This window comes from Carassius auratus, chromosome 18 (genome assembly GCF_003368295.1).
Source record: "Carassius auratus strain Wakin chromosome 18, ASM336829v1, whole genome shotgun sequence".
Classification (NCBI taxonomy): Eukaryota; Metazoa; Chordata; class Actinopteri; order Cypriniformes; family Cyprinidae; genus Carassius; species Carassius auratus.
The window spans coordinates 24,065,633-24,075,632 of NC_039260.1; the positions used below are offsets into that span (position 1 = coordinate 24,065,633).

Below are 10,000 nucleotides of genomic sequence, written 5' to 3' on the forward strand. Positions count from 1 at the left end.
GCCCTTCTTGTCTTCAGAAAGATATGCAAATTATGTTCACTAACCTTTCACATGGTTCATGCTTAACTCACATGCCATAATTAATATCACGACACAATCATGGCTAACTCGTGCGTGCCCTTTATTAAAGCAGCAATTAACTTGTATTTTCATCAAATAAAAAGGTACTCATCTTTCATATTAATTAAAATTATGTTTTCTTGCTGTTAAAATAAATAAACAGTTCAGATTTGATCAGTTAAATGTCAATTTTCAACGATAAAATCAAGTTATGAGTGCTGTACAGAAACACCATTATAAGCCTGTACGGAACACCGTTTAACCCCTATCATCTTCCATACGCTTGCGGAGGTGCTTTTTTCTCCACTTTTCTCAAAACTATAAGTCCTAAAGATATCAATCAAACTGTGGACTGTATGATAGGTATTCCCCCTGAGAATGAGCACATAAACATGCTCGTCTGTCTTCCAACAACAGAGGAGTGGTTGCTTACATGCCGTGAATAGTGAAAAGTGTACGGAACATGGTAGCAGCGTGTGTACTTCTTCACTCCATCACACTGGGGGAGAATGCGGCATTGCAGTTAAGAAGTTACAGATCAGGATCCCACCACATTCACTGTCACCTCACTTGGCTTGCTACGGACGATTTTATTTTTTGTGGTTGTTTGGCTCACGTCCCCTTCCTGTTTCCCCAAGTGGCTCCCCTCCCCCGAAGATGGAAGATCTGCTCAAGCACCTCACCGAGGTGAGCATCCGCCAGCAACAGATCATGGAGCACATGGCCTCCCGACAAGGTGAAATGGAACGTGAGCTCACTACCCTCCGCATGGCCGCTGCCCCACGAACTACCTGACCCCAAAGCCCAGGCTACACAGCTCATCCCCAAGATGACGGTGCATGATGACGTCGAGACATTCCTCCAAATGTTCGAGATGATCGCTGCACGGGAAGCGTGACCCATGGATGAGTGGGCGCGCATCGTGGTGCCGTTGCTGACGAGAGAAGCGTAATGGGCATACTTTATGCTTACCCCCGAGCGGAGCGGTTCATATGATGAGTTGAAGAAGGAAATCTTGGGGCGGGTTGGACTGTCGCCCATTAGCGCCGGCCAACTCTTCCACGACTGGTCCTACAACCCACGGCGGCCGGCCCGTGCGCAAATCACTGACCTCTCACGCCTCACCCGACACTGGCTACTTGCCCCACCTTACACCAGGTAGCGGACCACGTAGTAGTGGACCGCCTTCTACAGTCCCTTCCACACCCTCTCTGGCAGGCAGCCGGCATGTGGAACCCCACCAATGTCAATGAGCTGGTGGAGGCCATCGAGCTGGCGGAGGCCACCCAACACCGGGAGGCTGGGGAGTGAGCGCTGCCCTTTCCACGAAGGGTGGTCCAGGAGCTATGCACGCTGGAAGGCACCCAGTGACCAGTAAGGAGGCTGGCGGTTCTCGGGCCACAGCATGAGCCCATGCCCACCGAAGCTCCCCACTCCCCTGGACTGGCTTGGCTGGCAGGCTGTGCCATACACGAGGAAACTCCGAAACAGGCCCCACAGGAGGAAGTGAAGATAAATGGCCAACCGGTCCTCACCCTCCTCGATTCTGGCAGCGCGATCACCCTCGTCCTACCAACTGTCCTTCCTCCACAACCCAAACCCAAAGCCAGACTGCCCATCACCAGCATCCAAGGCGATACCAGGTAAGTACCTGCGCGGCACGTCACTATCACCGCGCCCCCTGGCGCCTGGCTGGTAGAAGTCAGGATCGTCAAGGATCTGCCAGTTCCGGTCCTCCTCGGCAGGGATTTGACCACCTGTTTGCCTCAACAAGTGTCGGATGACCAAGAAGCCCCGACGGCGCCCCGTGCTGCTGGCCTCGGCCAGCCCCAGAGAGGGTGAGTCATCCAATCATAACCCTAACCTCTACTATGACCTCTTCCAGCAGGTGACTGGGGCTGGGGCCTTCGACAGGGAGCTGCACGAGGATGACCGCCTCAAACACTGCTGGGCCCAAGTGAGGATCGCCGATGGGAAGGAGCACAACATGCAACGTCTCACTTCGAGGTGAAAAACGGCCTGCTTTACTGTGTTGCGCAGCAAAGGGGTGAGGAAAAAACCTTGCTGGCAGTCCTGCGGACCAAGACAGAAGCGGTGATCGAGCTGGCACATGCCCATCCCATGGCTTGCAACCTGGGGGCCCAGAACACCTTCCAGCGCATACGCGACCGCTTCCACTGGCCAGGCCTGTATGCCGAAGTCAAACGCTTCTGTCAGGCCTGTCCCACCTGTCAACGGATGTCTCCAAGCACCCCTCCCCCCAGCCCGCTGATTCCGCTGCCCATCATTGAGGTGTGTGTCTAACTCTAGATCAGAAGGTTGTGTATTCAAAACATGTTGGGGTAAAGCCGTGAGAAGGGTCTGGCTGCAGACTTGCACTTGCACTCTCAGACTTGCATTCTCAGACTTGCATTCTCAGACTTGCACTCCCAGACACTTGTGCTTCCGCTAGCGACGTCACTTGCAGTCTTTATTATTATTATTATTTTTTCTATTTATTGATAACTTTTTGTTTGAATCTTTCAACATTTTACAACAGTAGCCAGGTGGTGAAGACAAGAAAAAAGAATCTAAATTACAATGTCACTTGCAATCGCTACTTGCACTCTCCGCTACCTTGCAATCAACACAAATCATGCTTGTTGCCAATGGAGACAAGACGCTGTGGTGGTGATTAAATGATTAAAACTAAATTAGTAGGCCTACTTTTATACACAAAGTTTTTCGTTAAGCGTTTTCCTCCTGTAGAAAAAAACAAACACTTAATGTGGCATAATGTATTAGGATACGTTAAGTTCAATTAAAAGACCAAATTCGATATATAGTTATTATTTAATGTACAATAAGGCAAGCAGATGGCTATGAACACAATGCGAACACTTAATGTGGCCTAATAACAGACTAAGATGATAAAGACAATTCAGTAGGCATAGCCTATATGTCTTGTTGTTGACTCAAAGTATATACAGACCAGCAAATATGAACGTGCATTATGAAATGCATTAAGTGATTTTAGAAGGATCAGCTCCGTACAGGCAGGCAGACGAGTACAGAACGCAGTGCGTTAAATTGTACATTAAACGTTTTCCTCCTATAGAAAATCATTATAAATAAAACACATAATGTAGCTTAATGGACAAAGACAGTGATATAAACAAGTTGTAGACAGTTTATTCTATATGGAAAAATGCTTAACGCGAAACTTTGCGCGTTGCGTTTATTCACCACCACAGCTTCTTGTCTCCATTGGCAACAAGCAGGATTTGTGTCGATTGCAAGTGTCGCAGGTAGCAGGGAGTGAAAGTAGCGATTGCAAGTGACATTGTAATTTAGTTTATTTTTTTCTTGTCTTCGCCACCTGGCTACTGTTATAAAATGTTGGGAAATTCAAACAAAACGTAAAAAAAAGACTGCAAGTGACGTCACTAACGGAAGTGCAAGTGTCTGAGAGTGCAAGTCTGAGAATGCAAGTCTGAGAGTGCAAGTTCAAGTCTGCAGCAAGACCCTCTTGAAAGCCGTCTTTTCTTGACATCAAAAGTACGAAGTCAAGCATGTTGTTTAAACAAGAAGCCTCTAACCATGAATTTCACAAAAGCAGCATTTGTCATATTAGAGGCTTCTTTTTTACATGCTTCAATAATTATGAAAACAAAGCTGGATGAAAACACTTGACGTTGGACTTCGTACTTTTAATGTAAAGAAGAGATGGCTTGACCCCTACATGATTTGAACATGCAACCTTTTGATCTGGAGTCAGACGTGCTACCGTTGACAAACCAGGTCTTATAAAAGAGGATGTTGCTTCCTGTGCATGGCCCTTGATGCATTCACCCCAATAAGGAGCCTATTTTTCCCAATTACCTACGGATGTCTGAATTTCTTGGAAACTTTTCATGCCTTACGATTATTCGATCCTTCGATAGCTCAGCTGGTAGAGCGGAGGACTGTAGATGAGTTGTTGGGTATCCTTAGGTCGCTGGTTCAATTCCGGCTCGAAGGAGTGTAATTTTAAATTCAGAACGAATGTTTTCAAATTTCCTTTAGACTTCGTATTGGCAGTTAAAAAAGCCAATGGGTCAAGATCCAAATATATCACCTTACAGAGTGTAAGGAGCGTTTGTCATATTAGAGGCTTCTTTTTTACACGCTTCAATAATTATGAAAACAAAGCTGGATGAAAACACTTGATGTTGGACTTCATACTTTTAATGTAAAGAAGAGATGGCTTGACCCCGGCGTGATTTGAACCTTCTGATCTGGAGTCAGACGCACTACCGTTGCGCCACGAGGTCTTAAAAAATAGCTTGTTGCTTCCTTCACATGGCCCTTGATGATTCGCCCCAATAAGGAGCCTACTTTTCCCAATAACCTCAAGAGGTACGGATGTCTGAGTTTCTTGGCAACTTTTCGTGCCTTACGACTTTCGCATCCTTCGATAGCTCAGTTGGTAGAGCGAAGGACTGTAGATGAGTTGTTGGGTATCCTTAGGTTGCTGGTTTGATTCATGTTCGAAGGAGTGTGATTTTAAATTCAGAGCAAATATTTTCACATTTCCTTTAGACTTCGTATTGGCAGTTAAAAAAGCCAATGGGTCAAGATCCAAATATATCACTTTACAGAGTGGAAGGAGCGTTTGTAATATTAGAGGCTTCTTTTTTACACGCTTCAATAATTATGAAAATAAAGCTGGATGTAAACACTTGACGTTGGACTTCATACTTTTAATGTAAAGAAGAGATGGCTTGACCCCGACGTGATTTGAACACGCAACATTCTGATCTGGAGTCAGACGCACTACCGTTGGGCCACGAGGTATTAAAAAATAGCTTGTTGCTTCCTTCACATGGCCCTTGATGATTCGCCCCGACAAGGAGCCTACTTTTCCCAATAACCTCATGAGGTACGGATGTCTGAGTTTCTTGGCAACTTTTTGTGCCTTACGATCTTCCCATGCTTCGATAGCTCAGCTGGTAGAGCGAAAGACTGTAGATTAGTTGTTGGGTGTCGCTGGTTCGATTCCGGTTCGAAGTAGTGTGATTTTAAATTCAGAGCAAATATTTTCACATGTCCTTTAGACTTCGTATTGGCAGTTAAAAAAGCCAATGGGTCAAGATCCAAATATATCACTTTACAGAGTGGAAGGAGCGTTTGTAATATTAGAGGCTTCTTTTTTACATGCTTCGATAATTATGAAAACAAAGCTGGATGAAAACACTTGACGTTGGACTTCATACTTTTAATGTAAAGAAGAGATGGCTTGACCCCGACGTGATTTGAACACGCAACCTCCTGATCTGGAGTCAGACGTGCTACCGTTGCGCCACGAGGTCTTAATAAACAGGTTACTGCTTCCTTTACATGGCCGTTGATGCATTCACCACAAAAAGGAGCCTATTTTTCCCAATAACCTCAAGAGGTACCGATGTCTGAATATCTTGAGATCTTCTGGTGCCTCATACCTTTACATCCTTCGATAGCTCAGCTGGTAGAGCGGAGGACTGTAGATGAGTTGTTGGATATCCTTAGGTCGCTGGTTCAATTCCGGCTCGAAGGAGTGTGATTTTAAAGTCAGAGCAAATATTTTCACATTTCGTTTAGACTTCGTATTGGCAGTTAAAAAAAGCCAATGGGTCAAGATCCAAATATATCACTTTACAGAGTGGAAGGAGCGTTTGTGATATTAGAGGCTTCTTTTTTACACGCTCCAATAATTATGAAAAAAAAAGCTGGATGAAAACACTTGAGGTTGGAATTCATACTTTTAATGTAAAGAAGAGATGGCTTGACCCCGGCGTTATTTGAACCTTCTGATCTGGAGTCAGACGCACTACCGTTGCACCACGAGGTCTTAAAAAATAGCTTGTTGCTTCCTTCACATGGCCCTGGATGATTCGCCCCAATAAGGAGCCTACTTTTCCCAATAACCTCAAGAGGTACGGATATCTGAGTTTCTTGGCAACTTTTCGTGCCTTACGACTTTCGCATCCTTCGATAGCTCAGTTGGTAGAGTGAAGGACTGTAGATGAGTTGTTGGGTATCCTTAGGTTGCTGGTTCGATTCCTGTTCGAAGAAGTGTGATTTTAAATTCAGAGCAAATATTTTCACATTTCCTTTAGAATTCGTATTGGCAGTTAAAAAAGCCAATGGGTCAAGATCCAAATATATCACTTTACAGAGTGGAAGGAGCGTTTGTAATATTAGAGGCTTCTTTTTTACACGCTTCAATAATTATGAAAATAAAGCTGGATGTAAACACTTGACGTTGGACTTCATACTTTTAATGTAAAGAAGAGATGGCTTGACCCCAACGTGATTTGAAAACGCAGCCTTCTCATCTTGAATCAGACGCACTACCGTTGCGCCACGAGGTCTTAAAAAACAGGTTATTGCTTCCTTTGCATGGCTGTTGATGCATTCACCACAAAAAGGAGCCTATTTTTCCCAATAACCTCGAGAGGTACGGATGTCTGAATTTCTTGACAACTTCTGGTGCCTCATGATTTTCCATCCTTCGATAGCTCAGCTGGTAGAGCGGAGAACTGTAAATGAGTTGTTGGGTATCCTTAGGTCGCTGGTTCAATTCCGGCTTGAAGGAGTGTGATTTTAAATTCAGATCAAATATTTTCACATTTCCTTTAGACTTCGTATTGGCAGTTAAAAAAAGCCAATGGGTCAAGATCCAAATATATAACTTTACAGAGTGGAAGGAGTGTTTGTCATATTAGAGGCTTCTTTTTTACAAGCTTCAATAATTATGAAAACAAAGCTGGATGAAAACACTTGATGTTGGACTTCATACTTTTAATGTAAAGAAGAGATGGCTTGACCCCAATGTGATTTGAACACGCAACCTTCTGATCTGGAGTCAGACGCTCTACCGTTGCGTCACAAGGACTTAAAAAGCAGGTTATTGCTTCCTTTGCATGGCCGTTGATGCATTCACCCCAATAAGGAGCCTACTTTTCCCAATAACCTCAAGAGGTACGGATGTCTGATTTTCTTGGAAACTTTTCGTGCCTTACACTTCCATCCTTTGATAGCTCAGCTGGTAGAGCAGAGGACTGTAGATGAGTTGTTGGTTATCCTTAGGTCGCTGGTTCAATTCCGGCTCGAAGGAGTGTGATTTTAAATTCAGATCAAATATTTTCACATTTCCTTTAGATTTCGTATTGGCAGTTAAAAAAAGCCAATGGGTCAAGATCCAAATATATCACTTTACAGAGGTGGAAGGAGTGTATGTCATATTAGAGGCTTCTTTTTTACAAGCTTCAATAATTATGAAAACAAAGCTGGATGAAAACACTTGACGTTGGACTTCATACTTTTAATATAAAGAAGAGATGGCTTGACCCCAACGTGATTTGAACACGCAACCTTCTGATCTGGAGTCAGACGCGCTACCTTTGCGCCACGAGGTCTTAAAAAACAGATTATTGCTTCCTATGCATTGCCGTTGACGAATTCACCAGAAAAAGGAGCCTATTTTTCCCAATAACCTCGAGAGGTACGGATGTCTGAATTTCTTGAGACCTTCTGGTGCCTTATGCGTTACATCCTTCGATAGCTCAGCTGGTAGAGCGGAGGACTGTAGATGAGTTGTTGGGTATCCTTAGGTCGCTGGTTCAATTCCGGCTCGAAGGAGTGTGATTTTAAATTCAGATCAAATATTTTCACATTTCCTTTAGACTTCGTATTGGCAGTTAAAAAAAGCCAATGGGTGAAGATCCAAATATATCACTTTACAGAGTGGAAGGAGTGTTTGTCATATTAGAGGCTTCTTTTTTACAAGCTTCAATAATTATGAAAACAAAGCTGGATGAAAACACTTGACGTTGGACTTCATACTTTTAATGTAAAGAAGAGATGGCTTGACCCCAACGTGATTTGAACACGCAACCTTCTGATCTGGAGTCAGACGCGCTACCGTTGCGTCACAAGGACTTACAAAGCAGGTTATTGCTTCCTTTGCATGGCCGTTGATGCATTCACCCCAATAAGGAGCCTACTTTTCCCAATAACCTCAAGAGGTACGGATGTCTGATTTTCTTGGAAACTTTTCGTGCCTTTTCGTGCCTTACAATTTTTCCATCCTTCGATAGCTCAGCTGGTAGAGCGAAGGACTGTAGATGTATCATATCGATCACAAGTGCAGTATGGAGTACCTCAAGGCTCAGTTCTAGGGCCACTACTCTTCACGCTTTATATGTTACCCTTGGGAGATATCATCAGGAAACATGGTGTTAGCTTTCACTGTTATGCTGATGATACGCAGCTCTATATTTCCTCGCAGCCCGGTGAAACACACCAATTTGAAAAACTAATGGAATGCATAGTCGATATAAAAAATTGGATGACGAGTAATTTCTTACTGCTAAATTCAGAAAAAACAGAGGTGTTAATCATAGGGCCTAAAAACTCTACTTGTAATAACCTAGAACACTGTCTAAGACTTGATGGTTGCTCTGTCAATTCTTCGTCATCAGTTAGGAACCTAGGTGTGCTACTTGATCGCAATCTTTCCTTAGAAAGCCACGTTTCTAGCATTTGTAAAACTGCATTTTTCCATCTCAAAAATATATCTAAATTACGGCCTATGCTCTCAATGTCAAATGCAGAAATGTTAATCCATGCATTTATGACTTCAAGGTTAGACTACTGTAATGCTTTATTGGGTGGTTGTTCTGCACGTTTGGTAAACAAACTACAGCTAGTCCAAAATGCAGCAGCAAGAGTTCTTACTAGAACCAGGAAGTATGACCATATTAGCCCGGTCCTGTCCACACTGCACTGGCTCCCTATCAAACATCGTATAGATTTTAAAATATTGCTTATTACTTATAAAGCCCTGAATGGTTTAGCACCTCAGTATTTGAATGAGCTCCTTTTACATTATACTCCTCTACGTCCGCTACGTTCTCAAAACTCAGGCAATTTGATAATACCTAGAATATCAAAATCAACTGCGGGTGGCAGATCCTTTTCCTATTTGGCGCCTAAACTCTGGAATAACCTACCTAACATTGTTCGGGAGGCAGACACACTCTTGCAGTTTAAATCTAGATTAAAGACCCATCTCTTTAACCTGGCATACACATAACATACTAATATGCTTTTAATATCCAAATCCGTTAAAGGATTTTTAGGCTGCATTAATTAGGTAAACTGGAACCGGAACACTTCACATAACACCGTACTTTCTACATCATTAGAAGAATGGCATCTACGCTAATATTTGTCTGTTTCTCTCTTGTTCCGAGGTCACCGTGGCCACCAGATCCAGTCTGTGTCCAGATCAGAGGGTCACTGCAGTCTCCCGGATCCAGTACGTATCCAGACCAGATGGTGGATCAGCACCTAGAAAGGACCTCTACTGCCCTGAAAGACAGCGGAGACCAGGACAACTAGAGCCCCAGATACAGATCCCCTGTAAAGACCTTGTCTCAGAGGAGCACCAGGACAAGACCACAGGAAACAGATGATTCTTCTGCACAATCTGACTTTGCTGCAGCCTGGAATTGAACTACTGGTTTCGTCTGGTCAGAGGAGAACTGGCCCCCCAACTGAGCCTGGTTTCTCCCAAGGTTTTTTTCTCCATTCTGTCACCGATGGAGTTTCGGTTCCTTGCCGCTGTCGCCTCTGGCTTGCTTAGTTGGGGTCACTTCATCTACAGCGATATCGTTGACTTGATTGCAAATTAAAACAGACACTATTTCAACTGAACAGAGATGACATCAATGAATTCAATGATGAACTGCCTTTAACTATCATTTTGCATTATTGAGACACTGTTTTCCAAATGAATGTTGTTCAGTGCTTTGGCGCAATGTATTTTGTTTAAAGCACTATATAAATAAAGGTGATTGATTGATGAGTTGTTGGGTATCCTTAGGTCGCTGGTTCAATTCTGGAGTTGATGCATTCACCCCAATAAGGAGCCTAC

The 10,000-nt window shown here is 43.7% G+C and overlaps 6 non-coding genes across 6 annotated transcripts; 5 read left to right on the forward strand and 1 right to left on the reverse strand.

Annotated features, from left to right (window-relative positions):
• Positions 1 to 3,973: 3,973 nt before the first annotated feature.
• On the forward strand, positions 3,974 to 4,060 carry trnay-gua (transfer RNA tyrosine (anticodon GUA)). The gene is given in 2 exon segments: positions 3,974 to 4,010; positions 4,025 to 4,060. It is a non-coding gene; the product is annotated as a tRNA-Tyr (tRNA).
• A 1,467-nt stretch (positions 4,061 to 5,527) lies between these two features.
• trnay-gua (transfer RNA tyrosine (anticodon GUA)) lies at positions 5,528 to 5,614 on the forward strand. The gene is given in 2 exon segments: positions 5,528 to 5,564; positions 5,579 to 5,614. It is a non-coding gene; the product is annotated as a tRNA-Tyr (tRNA).
• A 954-nt stretch (positions 5,615 to 6,568) lies between these two features.
• Positions 6,569 to 6,655, forward strand: trnay-gua (transfer RNA tyrosine (anticodon GUA)). Its single transcript is given in 2 exon segments — positions 6,569 to 6,605; positions 6,620 to 6,655. It is a non-coding gene; the product is annotated as a tRNA-Tyr (tRNA).
• A 435-nt stretch (positions 6,656 to 7,090) lies between these two features.
• On the forward strand, positions 7,091 to 7,177 carry trnay-gua (transfer RNA tyrosine (anticodon GUA)). The gene is given in 2 exon segments: positions 7,091 to 7,127; positions 7,142 to 7,177. It is a non-coding gene; the product is annotated as a tRNA-Tyr (tRNA).
• A 229-nt stretch (positions 7,178 to 7,406) lies between these two features.
• On the reverse strand, positions 7,407 to 7,478 carry trnaw-cca (transfer RNA tryptophan (anticodon CCA)). The gene has a single exon. It is a non-coding gene; the product is annotated as a tRNA-Trp (tRNA).
• Positions 7,479 to 7,614: 136 nt separating this feature from the next.
• On the forward strand, positions 7,615 to 7,701 carry trnay-gua (transfer RNA tyrosine (anticodon GUA)). Its single transcript is given in 2 exon segments — positions 7,615 to 7,651; positions 7,666 to 7,701. It is a non-coding gene; the product is annotated as a tRNA-Tyr (tRNA).
• The last annotated feature ends 2,299 nt before the right edge of the window (positions 7,702 to 10,000 follow it).